We start from the raw sequence: 23,475 nt of genomic DNA on the forward strand, positions 1-23,475 counted from the left end.
AGTAATAACATATGGGCTTAGGCAAACACACAGATGTACATAAAAATATGTTCTTGAGGAAAGCACATTAAAAGGATTTGGTTCCATTTTCACAGCTGTAATTTATAGACTACTCAGGGCATTTTTAATGGCTTGTATCGGACATCACCAGGCTCCTATATGTGGCTGGATTCTGGTCTCAATTCCACCAGAAGAACTATTACCCAAAGCTTTCTGGTTTTCATTCTCCTTGGTCTCCAGAACACGGGAATTAAAGGTAGAGTGGCAATCCTTATCAATACTGCCAAAATGCTGAAAAATTGGATTAACTTGAGAAAAAGGAGAGGAAGGCACAAATTTTCTCTAAACTCATTGTTCACTTTACGTCGGCATTTCTCTACTTTTCAAGCTGCACTCCTCTGTAGCCCAATCTCTACTAAGGAATTATTTGGATCAGATTTCCATATTTTACAGAAAGTGAGTTACCTACTCCTTGGGTAACCTAGTTGGAATCCAGCAATCGTGACACGTTTCTCTATTGAGTTGCAAAAGCCCGTTTAACTGTTAGGTAAAGACAGTCAAATGGGGCCCTGCTTGAATTAACTCCCCGAATGCAGAGCTTTTTAAGCTCAAGGTGTTTTGTTATTCACTGCTTTTCCGCTCCCTAAAAGGACTTAGGAAGTACAAAGACATTATGAATCTCTGTCACAGAGCATGCAGTGAGCTCAAAACAAACTGAAAATGCATTGCTTTAAAGCATTTCAGGCATGACCTTAAACAAACAAACAAACCTGCTCTGCTCGTTCAGCTCAGCATTTCATGACTTGGTTTACTGATGTCCAGACAGCATTTCCAAGGCAAAGGACAAGGGCCTACCCCCATCACTGACTTTTCCATGTGGAAGGTCTCCAGGCTGCCCATCATGAGGTACATCGCTGGATGATGGGATACAATCCCAGGGAAACACTGGGACGTAGCTGTGCCACTGACTAGATAGGAAGTTTAAGATATATGGGTTCCTGTAATGATGGTGATAATAATTAAGCTATGTTATTTTGGTACCAATTTTTCCACAAGGAGAGCTGTTAATTAGGCTACAGTTTTCTCATGTCTCTAGACCTTTACTTTTCTCCCCAGGCGAGAAATCTCATTGTCATCGCTGACCCTGAACTTTTTCTTCCACCAGCGTCTCCCTCAGGTTTATTACTATGGTTGGACTCTTGCCAGCATTTGCCCTCACCTCGACCTTGTCTCTGATGAAATACTTGTTTATACCTTACTCAGTTCTCCACACAGCTAATGCAATCCTCTTCTTTAAATTCCCTCCTGAATGGTCTCCTTGAGTTGTCTGGATTTAATTCAGTGTTGCCAGGAGAGCACAAGATGCATACTCCTGTTGTAATAAGCTTATTTGATATGGGATAAAGAGTGGCAAGCTGAGGATATAGGATTGCAATACCTTTTCTTTTTTTTTCCCTCTAACATGCTCTCTTGTTTCTGCTGTCAGAGCCCTGCTTGGACAGATTGTTACTGAATGTGCCTGGGGTGGCAGGGACCCAGCCAGACAAAGGAGCTGAAGCTTGGCTGCTTCAGGAGGAGGAAGGCAGGTGGGCAGGCTGGCTGAGCAACGACAGCCTGTGAAAGAAAGGGCAGGGGGTGCTGGTGGCTGCTGGGACCGAGGGGCTGTCAGCTTGCACAGCCAATTCAGAGACCTTCAAGCTCAATGCTGGATGCTGTTTGGAGGGGAGAAGGGATCTACAAGAGGAGCCTGTCCTGGGGAATTTTTGGCTGAGGAGTCGTAGTAAGAGAGAGGAATGGGTGAAGTGGGAGGATCTGGAGTAGCTGGGTATTTACAATGAAAGCTTTCTGGGACAGGTAAGAGACAGTATGTTACTCATAGCAGTATGCTTTTGAGGATGTTAAGTCTTGCCTTTAATTTAAAAGGATTGCAATCACTTTTAAGTTTAATTAGCTTCCAGGAATAAGTCCAGCTCTGGGGTGAAAGAGAAAAAGGGAGGGAGTTCTTGAAGTGAAGGGGAAGGAATAAGCAGGAATGAGTTTGGAAAAAAGAGAGGAAAATCTGAAGACCTGAAGAATGTGTAAAGGATGATTCTGGGGCAGTGGCTATGGAATTGGGTAGCTGTGAGACCTAGGAAGCAAGGGCCAGTGAAATGAAAACTTTTTTTTTCAGAAGGGAGTTAGAAGAAAGCAAAAGGCGTGAGGCCTTCTGCCCTAGAAAAGACTGCTTCTCTGCAGCAGTAATCATTTCTAATTGGAGAAGTATCTAATTTGTGTTCCACCCACAATTAGTTTGGAGGTCCCTGTAAAATGTTTTCTTTGTTCTTCTTATCTTAGCTACAATGAGAAACTTCCAGTCAAAAGGGTCTTGCAAAAGGAATAAATTTACTTGGTGTTTTTTCAAGCCCAATTTCTATGACAAGACTGTTTCAGGGACCAAGCCTAGATCAAAATATTCTTAGCAATGCTAAAAGGCAGAGAGTGCATCTCTCTTATTAATCCACTGTTCTATTGTCTCCAGCATGCTCTGCACAGCCCACTCTTTGATTCCTCTATCAGGACCCCATTTCTGATATAATCCAGGCTTCTAGCCCTGGAGCAAAACTTTTCCAGAAGGAGATTAGACAAGATCAATGTCTGAACACATTGCTTTTGTTTTAGGGTTCAACAAAAATCTTAACTCAAACAGTTGCATTTTATAGAATTAGATCACAGTTCCTAAACATTTCTCATCTTGGGCTATGTTTAGATCTACTGTCCTTGATGTTCTAGTACCAGAGAGGTGTTTGATCAGAAACTTTTCTTATTTCAGTTTACAAAAAAATTATGAGCTTCCGTTTTGGACAATCCAAAGCTTCTTCAGAGTGACCCCAGTGCCTGCAGTGAGACAGGAAGACTACTGTTGTAAAATTATGTCTCAGAGATGCCCCAGATTACAAATAATTGGGGGATATCTTATTAGCGTTCTCTTTTTCCATAATACATTTTAAGTTCCAGTTATATTTATAGTGTACAATTATCTAAATAATTAAAGCAACCAATGAAGCTATTATCAATTACTGCTCTTAACTTTTGGCAGAAATTACAAGATCCTTGCTATGTTTCTTCTGTTGCTTAATGGTGGACATAGTTTCCGTGATCTGTCAGTAAGTGTCTTCTTAGAAAAAGAAAAGTCATAAATGTAGTTTTCCTCCTATAACATCAAATTGAAGAAGCATTTAAAATTTATAGATTTATTTTACTACTTTGATTCTTTGTGCTTCAAATCCAAGCTATATCTCAGAACATCTGGGCTCTAATTCATGTTAATCCACAAAAATAAAATTAATATGGCCTCCTCCTACCGAATAGAGAGATTGCTCTTATAAATAATAACAACCCTAGAGTAGGCAATCAGCATTGTCCATGCATAAACCATTCTAGGACTGGAGAATCTTATTCCCCAGTTTCAAATTCTGCCCTGGACTTGCTTAGTGATCTTCATTGCATTACATGACATTTATGTACCTGTTTCTTCGTTGTAAAAACATATCTGCTGTGAACTATTTTGGAGTCTAAGGCCATGAACTTCATACACTACATGTAACTATTTTTACTTGAAGAAAAATTTTAACTGTGAAGGAATTATACTGAGTGAATTATTCTCACTGATAAATGGTGACAATTATTCGTTTGGGTTTTGAATTAGTTTTCTGATATGTGGACATTTGAATACCTGAAAAAAAAATAGATCAAAAGTCCATACTACTTAGAGCTGTAAAAAAACACAAACAAAACCAAGTTCAGAACACGGCTTAATATGACTCTATAATATTACTGTGATCAAATTTCAGTTAATTCCTGAAACTTCATTAGGGATGTGATCAGATTGAAAAGATAAGTTTAGATATATGAAAATTGCTGTTTATAATAAACTAGAAATGCATGGATACCATATCCAGTTAATACCTTAACCTCATTTCAGTTTTGCCCACTGAAATAATAACCCAATTTAACAGCTTTGATCTAACTTTTTTATCTTTTGAAAAATTAGAATCTTACTGTGGATTTGACATTTGAAATCCAGAGAAATTTTTCTTACTTTAAATGTAGACCAAATTAAATAATTTACAACTTTAAATTACATTCAAGGAGTGCATTGTTGCCACCTATTTTCTTTAATCCATCCCTCCCTATCTAATGCTTAAGGAACCATCCTATTACAATCCTGCACAGAAAATAAGTAGGGAAGCATGTAAGCATTCATTTAATGAAGTCCTCTCCAGCTCCTGGGTTTTTTTTTCCTACCTTGTTAAGCCTTCTGTCTTGTACCTTGGTTTAAATATTGTACGAACATCATTTGACCTTTCTATCACCATCTCGTGGAAGCCTATCTGAAAATGTGTACACATGGTGCTAGATTTATACATCCTGGGGAATTTTGGCTAGCAAAATTTTTAAGTTTAAAAACATGTAAAAAAAGAAAGCTGAAAATGCATTTAAAAATCATTGAAATATGCTAAGTGGGCATATAAATACATGACACTTTAGATCTTCCACTCTCCAACTCAACTTCTAGGAATTGTAGGAACATCCAGTAAAACAAATATTCTTTTCTATAGCACCTCCTTGAAAACTTAAAGTTTTGTGCCACAGAGTTCCCAGAAACACTTTAGGTTAGCAAAATTAAGTTTTCAGCTCAGTGCCTTCATCACCCTAAGCTTGTCTGGTACATTGAATCTCAGTGGAGATACTCAAAGCTCAGCTGGACAGGGCACAAAGCAACATGATCTCATATTCCTGCTCTAGAAAAGGCATGGACCCTTTGATATCCAGAGATGCCCTCCAAACTAAATTGTTCTATGATTTTATAACTGCTAGCTTGCATTAAATCTATAATTGCTCATTCCACCCCCAGATTTTACTCAGTGCCCATCGATATATTCCTGATTGATTAGCACTTAGAAAGAGAGTGAGCAGTCTGGCTCATGACATCTACTTCTCAGTATGAATTTTAGCCTGCCCAGTCTATGAATTAAGCTAAAACTGGTATGGGACACTCAAAAGCTGTATGGAAAAGCAGTGTCTGTTCAGGATGGTAACTGATTGCTGACTCCAAACCAAGGTATAGGTCACAGCTGAGCTGGCAAATGGATAAAGTGATGTAGGATTCACTTAGTTCAGCCCTAGTTCCTTCCAGGGGAGACTTGCTTAGTCTCTTCTAGGCATTGCCAGGGCTAGCAATATATTAAATCAACCTAGTTGTCTGTAGCAATAACACCTTTTCCCATGAACATGTCAATTCGTGGTATTAATCAGCAACATATGCACGAACTCTGAATTCCATTGTTCTCTCTTAAACATAATACACATGACTTTACAGAGTAAAACATATGACTAGGAGTTAATGAGATGGTCTAAAAGGATGTTTTCAGTATCCAGTTATAGGAATCAGCACAAGTGCAATCCTGTTTGATACATTTACTCTCTTGTTCTGATAGCCTTGGACATGTTTCCAGGTCTGGATATCTGACATAGGATATCATCCTATTTATTCTCATTCTCCAGTGGATTTACAAAATCCACTGAGGGGATCATAGAATCATAGAATGATTTGGGTTGGAAGGAACCTTAAGCATCATCCAGTTCCACCCCCTCTGCTATGGGCAGGGACAATTTCCACTAGACCAGGTTACTCAAAGACCCATCCAGTCTGGCCTTGAACACTGCTAGGGATCCACAACTTCTCTGGACAACCTGTTCCAGTGCCTCACTACCTTCAGAGCAAAGAATTTCTTCCATATATCTACCTTAAATTTCCCCTCTTTCAGTTTGAACCTTTTACTCCTTGTCTTATCACTGCAAGTCCTGAAAAAGTCCCTTTTTGTCTTCCCTGTGGGCCCCCTTCAGATACAGAAAGGTTTTTATAAGGTCTCCACGAAACGTTCTCTTGCTGAACAGTCCCAACTTCCTCAGCCCGTCTCCATAGAGGAGATGCTCCAGTCCCCGTAGAAACTTTGTGGCCTCTTCTGAATTTGCTCCAACAGTTCCATGTTCTTTTTATGTTGGGGGCACCAGAGCTGCGTTCAGTACTCCAGGTGGGGTCTCACAAGAGCAGAGTAGAGGGGCAGAATCATCTGTGTAAATTGACTCAGGAGTGGAGGAGATAGGAAGGAAAATGAGAGTTCAAGATCCTCATTTCCTCTTTTCCTGACCAAGGTTGTATCCTCACATGGAAGACCTGCAGAATAAAACTTCTCAAGGTACCATTTTGATTCAAAGAGCAATCATAAGGCATTCTAAAGACTTATTTGAGGCAGTCTCCTGTATTACTGGACTTTTCCAGACTAGTTGTCTAAACATCCTTGAAAAGGGTAGGGCTATTTATTCTTTTCATCTGAGGAACAGTTTCAGGATTTAGACCAATCCATAGGGTTGCAATGTCTATTTTCAAAGCATATCTTATGTGGGGTAATACAGTGAGAACCACTCTCTTAAGTACCAGATAAGATCCACCTAGGAACATGTCTTTACCTGTTTAAAGAGTATCAATTTCCAAAGAAATAATAATGAGAAAGTACTTCAAGAAAATGTCTTCTTGGAAAGGTCCTCTGTATAACTCTACAGATTTCTCCAAATTGCCCCAAATTGTAGATATATATGGACAAAACGCTGTACAAACTTAGCCTCGCAAAAAGTAAAAAAATAAAAACAAAACCAAAAAACACCCCAAAAACCCAAACTCAAAACCAACAGAACAAAAAAAAATCCATTAAAAAAAAAAAAAAAAAAACAAAAACAAAAAGGAAAAAAGCCTTCCACAAAAGCTGTGCTGGAAAAAAAACCCTTTGTCATCAAATTTACCACTTCACCTAATCCTGAAATCTTAATGTTACATCTTTCCCATCTTTAGTATATATACATTTGTGTGCACACTGTATTAAAGACATGGGGCCGTGACACTGTCATAAGTTTTTCTGATCTGATGATATTAAGTTCAGGTCTTTCAAGTCCTACATCCTGCAGACCTTAAATTAGTCTCAGATGTCTTGATGTGCCCTAATACTGCACTCATATATCTGTGAAGGCTCAGTGAATTGGTTACTACTTATACTTGGTTAAAATGTGTTTAAAAAATCTGTGATATGAGCAGTTTTTGATTTATTTGCAGCCAGTGTTTAGGAAGTTCTTCAGCAGGAAGATTGGTTTAGTTTTTGACGTTATGAAGGGGGTTTTGCATTTTTCATTTTTTTGGTTTTGTTTTTACACCTCTGCTTTTGATTCTTTTAGGCCCTGGGGGTTGGTAGTCTAGTTGTTTACTTAGCTCTGGTCATTCTGAATGCCTATTCTTCCATTCTTCCTCTTATCTCTCAAGTGGTATCCTCTCCATCTGTTCAGTAAGCACTAACAATTTTCAGCCTTATCTTTTAAGACTATCTTCAGAGGCAGTTTTGCAATTGTTTTCTGAAAAGGACTTGGCACTTAGAAAGTCCAGGTGCAAAACAATTTAACTGAGATTTTGGGGGAGAGCACAGAGAAATGAACAAAAGTATACAGTTGCTTTTTTTTCCTTGTGTAGAGATCTTGGTATTTTACCTGAACTTTAATCCCATCCACCCACAAAAAGGCAACATATATTTATGCTTGCTTCAAATAAAGCTCACACCTGAATTTACTCCACTAATATCTGTGCAAACAGAACACTATTAAAGGAGGCATAAATGACCTTTGAGTATCTTTACAAGCAGCAGACGTAATTTACAATAAATATATATAATAAAGATGAATGAATATAGTTATTTCCCATTTTCAAATGGAATTCTGAAACTGGATTAACTCCTGTGGGATGGACTCTTTATTTGGTTTTCTGAATATACTTTCTAGCATGCTTAGCCCACCAACATGATGTGGGTTTGTCCTGTAAAGCTATTAATATACTGTAATTAGCACACAGCATAATCAATCATCTGTTATATTGCTGGGTGTCTTACAAACTTTGACTTGTCTGAAGGAAGGAGACTGTAACAGTAAAGGACACTTATCCAGATCACCATCTTTCCAGGGATAGGTGCCATAAATTATAGAAAACAGGAGAAATAAGAGCTGCTCAAAATTCCTCTAAATATTATGAGAATTATGGCATTTCCAAGTATGTCTATATCCTGAATTGGTAGGAAGAAAATCTAAAATTGCCTTGTAAAGGTGTTATATGTCAGTTTAGATAAATGTCTAAAAGAGTGGCTCACCAAAATAAAGAAGTGGTAATGGAAAAAAAAGGGAAGTTTTCTTATGGATTAAAATGGTTAAATAAAGGAAATTCAGAATAGAAATATATGTTTGATTTTAAGCAGAATGAGATCACTGCTGAAGTTCCACAGAGATCTCTGCTTAGGCCTGTGTTGTTCAAGAAAGAAATAAATTATTAGAGAAAGAGGTTGAATGCTCATGGGAAAAAAAAATCCTGCTCTGTTGCAAGGTTATGGTCTCTAGGTTGACTATTACTAAAGAATTAGATCCTAGGCCTAAATAGGAAACATCATAAGAACATCAGCTCATGACCTAGTCCTGGTCAAAAAGTCAAATTGAACATTTCAAGCTGCTTCGGAAAGTGAGGGCAGCAGAAGAACCACTACACTGCAGTTTTGACTTCATCCAGAGCTCTGAATGGGACACCAAGAGAGAAGGCAGCAGCTGACCACAGGGAATCCCACACCCTCCCAGCCACATGACATTCTTCAGAAATGCAATTTGTCTTCAGCCACTGACGTTTGTAAACAACTCATGACATTCAGGAGAACAATCACAAAAGTTAAAATCTTGGCTTTCCTCATTCACCCAAATGAGTGAAGATCCATACTGATTGGGGAAAAGTCATACTGAGAAGTAAACAAGCAAACAAGGGCAGGGAGGCCCTGCGGAGAAACCTTGACAAATCAGAGAGATAGGAATCAGCAACTTTAACAAGGGCAAATGCCAGATTCTGCACCTGGGACAGGGCATAGAATGGAGTTTAGAGCAATAACTCGGGTAGGAGAAAACCTGAATACAGAAGGAGAAACTGGGGATTCAGCTAAAATGTGCAGTGGAGACTTCATAGAGAAGGTTAAGTGAGTGTGCACCTCGGTAATACAATCTGCTTTTGGGCCTGGACTGGTACCTAAACTTTGCTGCTTTGCACCATGGAGATACCAGTCACAGATGTTTTCCGAGTGTGTCCTGTTGCTGCTTTTGTAGTGAATTTGAGCTCCAGTCTAAAGATAGAGTCCTCTGTGTTGATTGTAATCCAGTCAGGTCTGTCATGGTCCTGTCCTTGAACTCTTTCAACTGCTCTCCAGTTCTATCACTGGCTGAGTGTTTCTGCCTTGAGCACCAAAGCTCATCTGACTCCGTGTTGCACTGGGTTTGGGAAGAAAAGGGAAAAGCACTGAAGTGAGTAGAAAAACAGAATGGTGGGGTTCTTTCATTTTTTTTTTATTTCATCTCTTTTAACATTCTGAAACCATGGTGTTTTGCCAGGCAAGCAACTTGACAGCATAAAGGAGTGGGTCATGGAGAAAATCATCATAGAGTAGGAGTACAGCTCTTCTTTAGGTGGGTTTGCATTGCCAAAGAGCTGCACCTTTACCTCTTACAGCTCAGGATGTGCTCACGGTAACACAAGTTTGGATCAGGATTTCCTTTGCCTTACCCCCATTTACTGTGCTTTGGTTTGCTTTACTGAGAAGTTTTTATGCCCAAACCATACCCAGTTTAGATGAAATTGGTGTTGCACTCCCAATGCATGGCAGCCATGGAAGGACAGTCAGCTGACATAAGTGGACTAGACATAGTCTAAAGACCTCCCACTAAACAAAACCAGAAATTGCCTCCCATCTGCATGCCACAGGCACCAGTTCTTCTGTACCAACTCTTTGGGTTTTCAGATCTGCTCCTCTTGTGCTATGTCATGGACTAACAGCTTCACCCTTCACCACTTAGAGTGGACTGGGAGATTTTTATTTCTGGTTTCATTCATCAGAATTCTGGAGGGGATCAGTCCTCTGAGGAAGAACTATCCTATACAAAGAGCTAGTAATTTTGTTAAGCCTGGAAGCTATTACTACATGGCTCACACAAATATTCAGCAAAGATATGAGCCAGGCAATTTAAAATAATGAGGCTTAAACAATAATACAGATTGTGAGATTAATACTTTATTTTTCAGTTGGATTTTAACTGTCCTTGATGATAAACAGTTAAAAAAACCAAGAAAATGTAGAATACTTATTATTCATGTGTTTCTAGCACCTCGTTTTCAAATTATTGTGAGGTCTGTGACAAAAATCTCAATATCTGGCAGTGCTGTATTAAAAGAAAGTCAAGTTTCTAGAAAAGTAAACAACAATGCTCACAGATATAACTTTCTTAAAAAGTACATAATAGTGAGAAGTTATGGTAGTTATAGTGATTAATCATTTTCCCCCATTCCACTGCCAGCACTGAAATAGCACTGAAGTCAATGGTCGCTCTCTCTGAAAAATGGACCTTGATTATTCAAAATACTTTTTTCTGAGTTTGTCTCATCTGTGTCTTCCAGCAGTCTGGACACTGCTACAACATACATACACACACACACATATATGTATGTATGATAAGAAAACAGGACTAACTCTCATTATCTGTCTTCCAGTAGCAGATAAGTGCTAACTTTTCCATTTTTCTTAATTGTATCTTCCTTACTCTCCAGCCTAGTAATGTAAGATTGCAGTCACATACACAGCACCTGAGTCTAATGAGTTTGCTGGGTACTAACCAGCGGAACAGTAATTCAAAGCAGATGTTAACTGACACTGAATATATTGTTCTAACAGCAGATATGAAAAGGCACCTGATTATTTTAGATGTATTATCCATATCCTCCAATGTGCTCTTAGATGTTTAAAGTCTGTAGTATTCTAAAAGCTTGCCTTAAGTCAAACAGAGACTGTAAAAAAAGCGTAAAAAGCCATGTTACTTCTTTATGTTGTGAGGGAGGACCATTTAACTGATATAATATTTGTATCTGCTGTCCTTTCTCTCTCCTGGGAAAAGAAACAAATTTTTATTCCTCCCCCATGGTTTGTTTCAGTTCCATGTATTGTCAACATGTATTTGCTTTGCCTGCAAACATACTGTACTTTGGTCTCAGTCAGTTTTTAGGTTATTTTTCCAACATAAACACTTAGGGTATGACTGCTTGTTGCACTCTGTGTTTTGTTTATTGACTCATTTGCACTTGAAATATGTTCTTGGAGAGACTTCTATTTTGGTATATTAGTTCAAAACAGTTCCAGTCACATCATTTTAACTTGTGCAGTAATTTCTACATATGTGTTCAAAGACAGGTATTGAGGATTTTCTTTTTTTCTTTTTTGTTGATGTAAGTTCACTGAGTAAACTAGAAGAGGTCATGGAGCTTTCTGGGATTTCTTTTTTTTCTCTTTAAACATTTCTTAGTGTATATATGTAAATGATTTTGATCTCCTCCTCTGGATGATTCCTTATAAGTGTGAATTGTTATATAAGGTTGATAGTGTATACCTCTGTTAAGACATGTAGAACTGATTTGCAAAAGAGAAGAGTTTGAATGGTTCACCAAAATATTTGATATTTCTGTTGCTTCCCAACCAAAGTTCTTAATCCCACCTAATTGTTCAGAGAAGAGCTGCCTGATTTTCCCAGCAGTACAATGTTAGAGAAGACATTAGACAGCTGCCCAGAGGTAACGTCTGTAAGTCTGTCTGTAGAGAAGCATCTTTAAAAACAAGACTATTTAGTGTTGAGAAATATTTCTAAGAGCATGTTTGTTTTTCTGAAGTTTTCCTTTTCAACATGAATCACTGGAGACCAGTCAGATAACTGAGAAGAGAGAGTCTTTTCATCTCTAGACAGCTCTTCAAAGAGGTGGATGGGAATTTGGCCACATGATGGGTTCCATTGGAGGAAGATGTACAATTAAGTCTGTGTGTTACTTTACCAGTGGTTTTTGACATTTTCCAGTCTGTGAAGCTGTAAACATTTTCTGTGGAAAATGCGGTCTCTTTAGAAATTTCACTAACATGGGTAGTTCCATGCATATATGAAGGTGTTCTTCATCATCAACTTTCCCCTTTGTATTAGAGATGGTATGTGGGTGACTTTAGCCATCTACAGGCCATTCTCCAAAGGAATTTAATGAATATTTTCTCTGTATCATAATTCTGTGCAGCTTACAAACATAAAAGTTTGTAAAATTAAAAAAATGTCTTGCTCATTTAACCCTAGATGTCAGTTTCCTGTAGCACTAAGCAAATATGAGTTATAAGCAAGGCAGAACATTTTTTTCTCTATTACTCAAGACCTGTGAAGGAAAAGAACCTGTGGGGCCTCAACCAAAATACACTGAAACACCTGTGATATGTTTTGGCAAGAAAAACTTTCTTGGTACTCATGCTAAATAAAAATTGAATAAAAAGACAATACTTCTCTTCACCTAGATTTATTTTTATTGAATATATGGTCTGGCCTTCTGGCTACATATTCTACTGCTATAATAACTATACCCTCTGTTCTCATCATGACAATTAGACTTCATGAAAACCTTTCAGACCCTGGTGAGGTCTTCTCACCAGAAGAGGAGAGCTTTAATATTTAGGAATGCTGAGGAATTTTTGCTTCTTGAATCACTCCATTAGGCAGCTTTCCTGGTTAATCAGCACTTGATGTACCTTTACTCACTGTGGCTTCCCAGCAAAGGTTTTTCAGAGGTACTTGTTCTACCACAGAACAATGCAGACTTGTCTGTCACATTTCACATCTTGTGCTGTGCCTGTAAGGGCTAGTATAACACAGACCTGAACTGATTTTGTGTTTGGCAAAATGTGTTGGGAGTCTTCTGCATGAAAGCTGTTCTCCAACAGCAGCCCCAGTTACTGCACATAATTTTCTCTGCTTACTCTCGTTAGAAGAACTTATCTAGTTGGAAGTACAGAGAGAATGAATTTAGGTCATTCAGAATGCCTGGGCTGGCATTTGGCCAGGACATGAGAGTTAACAACACAGAACTTGAAAAATATGTTAGTGATGTTCTTTTATTTCCTTTCATTGTTATAAAGAAATTGCTGTTTCAGTAGTGGCTGATGCAGGTGACTGCACATCTGACATTTCCCTTATGATGTAATATAGCTTTGTCTGTATTCCTACATTGCTAGGGAGGAGATGGGTCACTCTGGGTTTTTTTATCACTGATTGAAGAAGTTTAAAATGTGGATAGGCTACAGTTAAAGGTAAGAAAGGAAAGATTACTGAAATAAGAGCTCCAACTGTGACGAAGAAAAGAACTGTCAAATAAAGTATAGCTGCTTCATGTGTGGATGGGTTTGCTCTGGGGTGACAGGGCTTAGCCATTTATCTGCACATAGCTAAGTGCAACATGAATTTAGAGGAGAAGTCAGTCATCACCACTACATGCTAGCATGCTCCCTTTGAAAAGGAAACACTAAAAACTAGGGTGTTAGGATGTTTTCAGAGGTTAAGATCTGGAAGACCTAAATTCTGTCTTGCACCAGAAGCTCCCTGTGTGATTGTAGGCAAAGCACATTAAAACTTGAAGATGTGGATTTTGGACTGGAGCCAGACACCTAAGAGTGAATTTCTGTGCCATGGAGCTTTTGCAGTACTCTAGCACACTTTGTAGACTTGAACATCAATATCTCTGCTCCTTAGAGTCTGTTCCTTGCAAAACTGTAAGTAGTCCCTCCCTTCCGAGGAAGTGTGGTGAGAACAAGTGCCACAGGTCAGAGCTACCCCTGGCACCTGTATAAATACTGTGTTTGAGACAAGTGGATAAAGACAATGATTCAAACAGAAAATCTGTTTAGCGTTGCAGACATTCCTTAACAACAAATATGTTTTGTACTTTCTGGTAGCTGATCCAAATACAGGATGAAAGCCTAGTCCTGCTTCCAGAAAACAGGATGACATCTGTCTTGTTTGACTCAGCTGACAATGCAAGTTGTCCTTTCTAAACTGCAGATTCTGTGTGCAGTCAGGGAAGGGAGAAAACTCCTTCAGGAGTCAGCTCATACCATCTTAAAATGGGTGTTTAAACCAGAGGGGGCTGAGGACAAGCCCTTTTGAGGAGCCTGTCTCTTTTTACAAGCTAAGGAGGAGGATATCTGGATATCTAGCTCAGCCAAGGCACCTACCTGTTTGATGGCTACATAAAATTAAACGAATCACACTGCGGACTCCCTTCAAATGATAGAAGACCCTTGAGGAAGTTCAAGTGTTTAATCTTTCATCAGGATCCACATAGTATAATATAATATAATGATAATAAAAATCTGGTTCCATAGTAGCATTCCTTTTTATAAAACATTCTTACTAGGTAGTCTGTGATGAATCTTTCCTCCTTAGTTCTTGGAATTGTTTCTTTACATGCCGTAAATAGAATGAATTCTGTTAAAATCCCAGTCACTAGTAAGGAGAGGCTAATATGGTTGAACTTTCTTCATGTCCATGGACAGTGACAAATCATACCTGTCCTGTGTCAGCTAAATAATTAAAGTTTGATTGAAATGTTATTTACCTGAAATGAGTCATCTGTGGTTAAGAGAGGAAACTCCAGCAACAAGAGGCAATGCATGGTTTAATTGGAAATTTGAGTCCTTTTACCTAAGCCAAAGAAAATCAAATGAAGCCACTGTAATGCAAACCACTCTCCAGTTCCAGAGCCATGCATACAGCCTTACATTGTCACTTCTGCTAATATCTGAAGCCAGAAAGGTGCATGTTGGTGCTGAACTCCTCAGGAACACAAGGCTTGATCATTTGTCTCAATTTTCATGCTGTAGCAAATATTCCAATCTGGGAAAACAAGTTTTTCCAAAGCAAAAATTTTAAACTGTATGCTACAGCTTGAATAGCCTGAAGAACACTTTTATACAGACTATAATTTGAACAGCTGATGAAGGCTTATTGGCTGTCAGTGGAATGAAGCATATCCAATGCTGCATTTCCAGCTGTGGGAGAAATACTGCGCTTGAACGTCTGCTGTAGCAGAAAGACTGGGACATATTTTATATATACTGCTACTCTTCCTTATATTTTGTAACTTTTTCAGATCTCTACTGAAAATATATGTAAAATAACCATCTCATATTTAATGTTAACCAAATGAATTACTTTAATATCACAATAAAATTAATCACAGACAAGGACATCTGTAGGTCATTCAGAAAACTGAAAGTGATGCATGAAATTCACCTCTTCGGTCCTTCTCTTCCATATTCTCTGCTATTACTTAAATCAGGGAATATATGTTTCTACTGTGGGGACATCTTGATCCCCTTAAATGTAAGATGTGTGAAGCTTTTATCGATATTCCTTAAAGGGGGAAAAAAAAAAAGGAAGAGGGAAGTGATGCAGATGGATCAATATAAACATATATGACAGTAGCTTGGAGCTGCATGCAGTAGCCTAAGTAAACAGAGTGACAGGATGGCTTTTCAAAACAAGCTTGTCATGTTTATGCTTGTTATCAGCTTTCCTGACAACGATTTTCCCATCAGCTAACTACAGACTTAATTAGGGCATTAACACTGTCCTGCCCCCACACCTCCTGCCTTTCCCCAGCTAAGCACTGGGTCATTAATGGGAGGAGAGGACACAAATAAACGGGAAAGAAAGAAAGAAAGAAAGAAAGAAAGAAAGAAAGAAAGAAAGAAAGAAAGAAAGAAAGAAAGAAAGAAAGAAAGAAAGAAAGAAAGAAAGAAAGAAAGAAAGAAAGAAAGAAAGAAAGAAAGAAAGAAAGAAAGAAAGAAAGAAAGAAAGAAAGAAAGAAAGAAAGAAAGAAAGAAAGAGAAAGAAAGAAAAAGAAAGGAAGGAAGGAAGGAAGGGAGAGAGAGGGAGAGAGAGAGGAAAGAAATAAGGGAAAAATTGAAATAAATAGGGAGTGGGGGAACAAAAACAAAGCATAATTTTGATTACACTGCACAGGGTGAAAGGGGAGCCAGCACTGCTTTTTCATGCTTTTTACCAGGCTTTGCAAGACAGTTCACAGGAACATGCAGGCCAGGCTACTACTGCTGAGACAAATGAGACTAATTTATGTGATTTCCATTTGTAAATGCTTACGAATGCAACAAATGAGAACTCCTCCGTTGCTTGTTAAACTACATCTCTCACCCTCATGCAGAGCAGCTATTTTGTGTAATAAAGATTCTTCCTATGCAGAAGACACTACATCACAAGCTGTAAGATGCTTTTGGCAAGCTGTGCTTTTGGGGAATAGAGATGCTAATTGCTCACATGGAGCTTGTGCATTGGCTTCGAAGCAATTAAAAAAATGTGAGGCACTTTGAGTTATCCAGTCCCTGTGGATAAATCCCATGCCTGATACCCAGACTAGAGCTCCATGGCAGACACCAGTAGTGACTGGAGTGACCTTGAGCATTTCCATCATGGTGTCATTTTTCATAAAGACAGATTATCAAATAATACTACATTTAAGCATCTGTGATTTTGCAACTAGTAAAAAACCTGAATTTCCTGGTTTTCTTTATTATTTCAACAATTTCCTGTCATTTATCATCTCTAGTATATGTGCTAGGTCATGTCTTGGCAGCAGGAAATTTTGCCTTGCTAGTCTTTCCCCCCATTCACTGACATGAGATGTTTCCAATTAAGCCCAATTAATTGTAGCTTATTGCTTCTGACCTGTCAGAATTACCTGGTCAGTGGAAGCACTCATCAATTCAGACCTCTTCTTCAATTGTAGTGCTGAAATACATGGCTGAAGGTCAATGATATGGCAACCTATTGAATGCAGTCTCAGGAGGAGCCCAGAGATGGTGGTACCCAAATCCAAGGCTGAACTGCAGCATAGATGTCTCTGCAATGCTCATAAAAAAACCCAATATATCCACTGCATGGCTTTCAGGCAAATGAATACAGTGGTTTCCATTTGAGTAACCAGAAGGTGTTAAGCAGTAGCTATTAGAAACCCAAGACTTTTAAAATCCAAATATCCAGTTGATTATTTTCTTCTAGAGGAGCTCTTGGAACAGTTGTTCATATTTGGTATGATTTTGGAAAATGCCCAGGAACCTTCTGAGAAAGAAGTGTGAAAGTCTTAAAAAAAGTAGAGGGAACATCTATAGTGCTCTAGACATTTGTCATTCTAGGATAGAAAAATTAAATAAACAGTCTCAATCACCATTAAGAAGGAGATAATGGAGAATAACTAAACTAGTTACAAACACATGGAATGAGGAAAATAAAGCTTATTGTTTCTGCTCAGTCTAGTTCACTTGAAATAGATAATAGCATTGATGTAATAGATTTCTGTAAAATGCTGGACTGATGTTGCACTGCTTTTTGATTTAAAACCTAGATAAAATAAAATCAGCATCACAGAAACTAAAATTTGGAGGCATCTCAAATCTCAAAATATAACTGTAAACAGGGAACCATCAATGAACAGCTGCAGGATTCTGAAGAGATCACTGTTTTTCCTATAATATTTAATGTTTTTATAAAGAAACTGGAAGTGAAAAAGCAGTTACTGACTGAGCTTACAAAAGTACCAAGATCAAGGGAAGAATGATAAACAGAACCAGCCACTGTCACAGAAAAAACAAGCCAGTATGTGATTTAGGTAGGTCAAATAGGAAAAAATATGGTAACAAGAAGGCAGATACATTATATCTATAAGAAGAACCTGAAACTAACAAGAAGGTTATGATGAGCAGAATAATATTTTCAGTTTTGCTAGTATTATGATTATAACTTTTGTTTGATATAGTGTCTAGGAACACCTGCCTTCAGGAAGGACTCTGATGCTGCAGAGGTACAAAAAAAGTGCAACTTCTATCTTACAGAAGGCGCCAGTAAAATTCTTCACCCGAAAGGTGTGTGCCACTTCTGTATGTATAAAAGGGATGCTGTTGAACTGGAGTGGGGAAGCACCCAAACTGCATGCTACAGTGACATATGGATGTATAGAAATGCATTGAAGCCATAGATGTGAGTAAAGGACTGGAAGAACTTCGATTCGATAAACACTCCTCTTTTCAACAGCGCTGATATAACTCACAACATGTAAGGGGTGAATCAAGGCTAGCTGTTTTTTAAAGTATATTCTCTCATTAAAAAAAGATTAATTCAGAGAAGTCATTTGGCTTGTGTTGCTTAGGAGGTCAGGCCACATCATTTTTGGCTTTATTTATCTATGAATTTAGGAAATCTATTATCATATTCTTTAATCCTGTTCTCATTCTCTTTGCCAGAAGAACCAAAGAAGAAGAATAACAACATAAAGCTACTGTTATACTTAGGGAATTGAAATTTTAATGTGCTTTGATCTAAGCATCTTGCCTCTTAGGGTAAATTATATCCCCACCATGACAAAAGAGGTGATAGCATCCTGCACTGTTTGCTCTTATTGGTTGCATATACTTAAGTCAAAAATGTGAGCTAATTCAACCAATTTCTTCCCACAGTGTACCTCAGAATGACTCCAGGTACCAGATATTTTTGACTGTTGTCATTGGCTTTCACAGTACTCTCCCAGCTGAGAAGGCCCCAGTGAAATTACATGTTCTTTTAAGATGGGTCACTTAGCTAAAAGAAGGTTGAAAATACCTCATGGAGTTTCAGCTGCATAATTTCCAGTGATTGTTGTGGGACCCTGTGTTCCTGGGCCTTGGGCAATGCTTTGAAAATGAAGGGGCTATTGCCCAATCTTTATATCTCTGAAAGGAGATAAAATTAGAGCAGTTTTTAAAGTAAGCCCTGCAGGTTTACTGAGCAGCTGCCTTCAAAGGAAATTTCCTTGTCTCAATAAACAAGAAAACAGAAGCACCTGGGCCTGAACAAATCAGTCTTATTTTTGGGAATACTACCTTTTAAAAATCAGATGGCTGAAAACAAGAAAGTGTTATCATAAATGAGAAAATATTATTTATCTGTATGTGCTTTGTCCTGGAGTGATATTAAGTAGTTCTGCTTATATAATTCCATTAGCCCAAAGTAAAAGCATCCAGATTTTATGAGTAGCCAAGTTGCCTTGGACAAAGCATCTTAGTTTACAGCTCCAGTTTTACTCTGTGGATGTTCCAAAGACACTAAGCTCTCTGAAAATTACTTTATTTTTTTAAAATACTCTGGGAAATTCTCAGTAATTGGAATAAACTGTGCTGTAATCATAAATGATATATAATCCACTTGAAAATTTAGCATAGATTGATTTTGTTCCAACATAGTGTAAGTAGTGTCTACCATTCTAAATAGACTATTACAGTGGAAATGTGTCTTTTTCAGGAGTAATTAAATTGCAGACAATGTAGACTAATCTAACACAGTATGGTGTATCAGCTGAGTCAAGATGAAAGTGCATTTTATGCTTGTTGATTCACTTTTCTGTCACTCCAAAATTGCTTTTAGTATGCATTGTGCTTCTGAATGCAAGGTCTTGGTTTTTATCTACTGCCAATCAACCCAAGGAGGCCAGGTTTATATTTAGATAGGAATTCAAGTAAGGAAATGAAACAATTCCTTTCAAAAATTTGTTCCCTGGGAGTGGTTTAACAAATGTCATTTATGGTATAAAAGATCAGGTGCTTTTGTGGATAGATCTTCTCTGTGCAGAACAATGGTCAATTTGTAATTGTTTTAATAGTGTCAGTGAGCACCTCTAAGTGTTCTTTGCTGGTCATGGTGAGGATGCTTGTCAAGACTGAAGCCACAGGCAAATTAAGCAAATTGCTCATTTGCTCATTAGTTGCAGTACACGAACTTGAATATTTCTTTGCTCTAGACATAACGAGCTTCGTGATTAATGAATAATTCCTCTTTCTGATTTTATTTAAGGTGTACTTACTGGCAGCTGCCTAGTGGGAATAAAGGGAATTAGGATAGAAGACTGTAGTGAGATTTCAATACATACATAAAAAGTAGTGTCCATGAGCATCTCTAAAGTCTAAGTCAGAAGAAATGAGCCAAACTTTTTGTCATGAAGACTGATACTTAAAGTCTGCGACATCCACATGACATTTGCTTTCTCTTCTTTCAGCTGTGGTTTGGGAGCTAAAGTGATACAGCCAGGCAATTTTAACACTAAATTCCTCCAAACTACCAAATTAAATGTCTAACAGCTGACATGATGTGGAAAAATTGGCTATATCCATATGCAAGCATCTGTGATGATGCTTTCATCACAGACTTTTACTCTTCCTGATCTGGTCACCTGGAAAATACTAAATTGAACAGCAAGAAAGTGTTTTTATAAGGCATAAGAATTTCAGCATGTCCAACAGGAGACTGAAGCCTGTTGTTCAATGTAATCCTCATGGCTTTATCAGTGTAACAGAATGATGCTGATTTATATCATCTGAAAGATGTCTGGAGGGACTAAAATGTCATCTAGCCAACACTATCACTCAAAAAAAGAAGAGTGATAACATCTCAGTACAACTTCTGTGAATGCTTGTTTTTTGCTCTCTTTATAGAAAGAACAAGCATGAAGATTCAAAGCAAGCCAATGGCCACAGAGAATTAATGCTAAAAGCTAACCCCACCTGACAATTATCTTTCTCCTCTGTATCACACCTCTTGGTTGGCAGTGAGTTTTCATGTCTTTAACCTCAAGTACTGCAAACTGGCCTGGGAATCAGGATTGGTAGTCTGCTGATTCATTGTAGCTTTGCATAAGCCACTGAGCTAAAATTTCAAAACTGTCACATGTCTGGTGCTGCTTTAGGCATTGCAGACCCCTCTGGCCTTATGCTGAAGGCACCATGTCTCAGGGGTGGAGAGGTAATCCTAACAGCATTTGCTGGCAAAGATTTCATGGGTGCTGCTCCTCTCTGTTGGAAGTGAAGCCTCTTCTCCTTTCTCTGTGTGAGTCAGGAGAATGAAGGGGGAGACAAATTCTGCCCTCTGCCCTTCTCCCTCTGCTGGTCCTTACAGCGTTGTTGAAAGTCTTGGGTCTGCGAAGCAATATCCTCAGAGACTGCCCTTAGGTGCCATGATCCAAACACTGATACCCAGTGTGTCTCTAGTTCTCCACACTGGAGTTAGTTGTCATGTCCCACACATGACTGGCACAATGTTACTGATTTCATTTCAAAACATAGGGATATAAATGACAATGAGTATAGAAATTATGACTATAATAAAATTGAAATAATAACAGCAATAAAAGTAACCATAATAATAACAATAGTAATAGTAGTTTGTCAGAGCCACACAGTGAATGATTTTACCATATTTAAATGGGGAGAAAATGAATCATCTCTATGTTAGTGAAATGCATGGTAACTGTGTGTACTTCCCTTTTCTTCTGCTGTTCCACTCTGAACACCCACTTTCTCTGAGCTATTGTCCAAGCATGTGCTACCTCTTTTCCCCCTTCTTCCAATGTTCCTGACTATCTCAGCCCAGTTGCTTCAGGTTGGTTGCTCAGCCCAGCACCACATTGCCCAAGCCCCCAGTAACCTGCCTGCTCCTGAGCAGCACCCGTGCTGCCAGTGAGAGTTCACTGGGGCTCTGAGGATGCTGGCTTCAGGGGCCTAAGAAAAATGAACACCAATCTGATTATTTAGGCAAGCTTATTTCTTGTGCAGAGGTAAGATATGGATGAGTTCTAAGAGGTAGCTAGCTCTACAATATCTTTGGAAATCCAGACTGCCTTAGCTCTGAATGTATGAGAGCTTTACCACTGAGTGATGTTCGATCTTGTCTACAAATGATAAGTGGGCCGTGCCAGGATTGTCCTAGTGCCTCCTGGTAAAGTTATCTCTGCAATATTTTGGCAGCAACTTCAAATTGCAGACAAATCACAGTGCAAAAGTCTCTACCTCCATAAAAGTTGATTCCTAAATTCCGAAGAACTCTTTATTTTGGGAGGTCTTTTCCAAATTACCATAAAGCTAATTTATCTCTCCTTGGAGGCTAAATGGCTGAATCAAACCTGCAGTGATTGGTACCCAGATGTGTTCAGTGCAGGCGTAAGTAAACAGAGTTTTATCAAGAGGTCTGTCTTGCAAATGATTTAATCAAGTAAATGCTACAATGAGTAATAACATTATATTCTACCAAAACCTCCTTCTGCCTTTATTCAAGTAAGTTAATTCCTTTGATCAATGCTGTGGATAAGTAAAAAGAAAATAAAATTGCAAAGGAAAGTCTTATATTTAGGAATGTGCAACTCCAAAAAACTTATGACCTTAAACTGGATCAGGCTAATCTCTAGTTTAGAAATAATTATGTTTGCAAATAGTAACGTCATGTGCTGGTGATAAATCATCTAAATTTTAACCTCTCAACAGAAGGAATGTTGTTAACAGTTACTTAACTTAAGAGGAGAAACAATCTGCCCTCTCCACCTCCATTAGCTAAAATGAATTAGCCCTCAATATTTCAAAGTATTAACTAAGTATGTGCCTTTAGTTTCTCAGGAAGAACTCAGTTTTCTAAGTGTCTGGGGAGAACAGTTTTGGCTTTGTCTTTCTTTTGCATCTAGAAATTTTGCATAACTGGTTATTTGGTGCTTTGAAGGTAGTTTATGGCTGCAAGCCAGCCTAACACCTTGCTGCTGCCACAGGAGGTCTTACTCCCTTCTCCTCCCCACTCTGAGCCTTCCTTTCTTGCTCCATCCTCTCAGAGTCCTGTCCCCACTGCTTTGGCTCACCCTTTGCCTCTTTTCTTGAGTCAATTCAACCAGTTAACTCAGAGAATTATCCTCTTTCTGGTTATTTTCTTCCAGGTCAGGGAGGTGAATTGAGTGACAGTGGCATCTGAAGGCCACTGTGGTCAGCAAAGAGTAGAGAGGCAGTACCACATAGGCAGGAACATACATGGAACACAAATGTGGAAGGAGGTGCCATCGACACTTTCTTTGGCAATGATCTGTTAGATCCATCTACCACATCTTGTAGAAGTCAACCATGGATTGTTTGCTGCCAGTGAAATGTGTGTGGTTGTACAGAACCGTGGAAAAGTGCCAACAAGTTATGGCAACAACGTTTTGCTCTCTTCCACTTGGATTCCCTCTATCTCCTTATACAAGCAGTGGAAAGTCAGACCAGCTCTTCTAGACAGTTAACTCCATTTGAGAATCTTAGGTGGTGCTTGAAGGGATAAGTAATTTCAGAAGAGGACTAAAAGTTATAAATATACCAGCAATTATTACTGTCCAAGGTCTGGGGTATTTTTAAGTTTGGAGACACACACACCCACCCCTAAAGTACAACAAATAACTGTAACCCATCATCAGTGGAAGGGATAAACACCTCAGACAAATGTGTCAAAGATGTTCACCATATACGAGTATATACAACTGAATCTTCTACATGTTTTACACCAGAAGTAGACAATCTTCTTTGTCCTTGATTATGTTACATGTCTCTGCTTTCTCAGAACAGTAAAATGGCTAGAAAGAATTACAAAGTGTAGGGCAAGACAAAGAAAGACTGAGTAAATGTAACATTTGTGGATGAT

This window comes from Aphelocoma coerulescens, chromosome 3 (assembly GCF_041296385.1).
Source record: "Aphelocoma coerulescens isolate FSJ_1873_10779 chromosome 3, UR_Acoe_1.0, whole genome shotgun sequence".
Classification (NCBI taxonomy): Eukaryota; Metazoa; Chordata; class Aves; order Passeriformes; family Corvidae; genus Aphelocoma; species Aphelocoma coerulescens.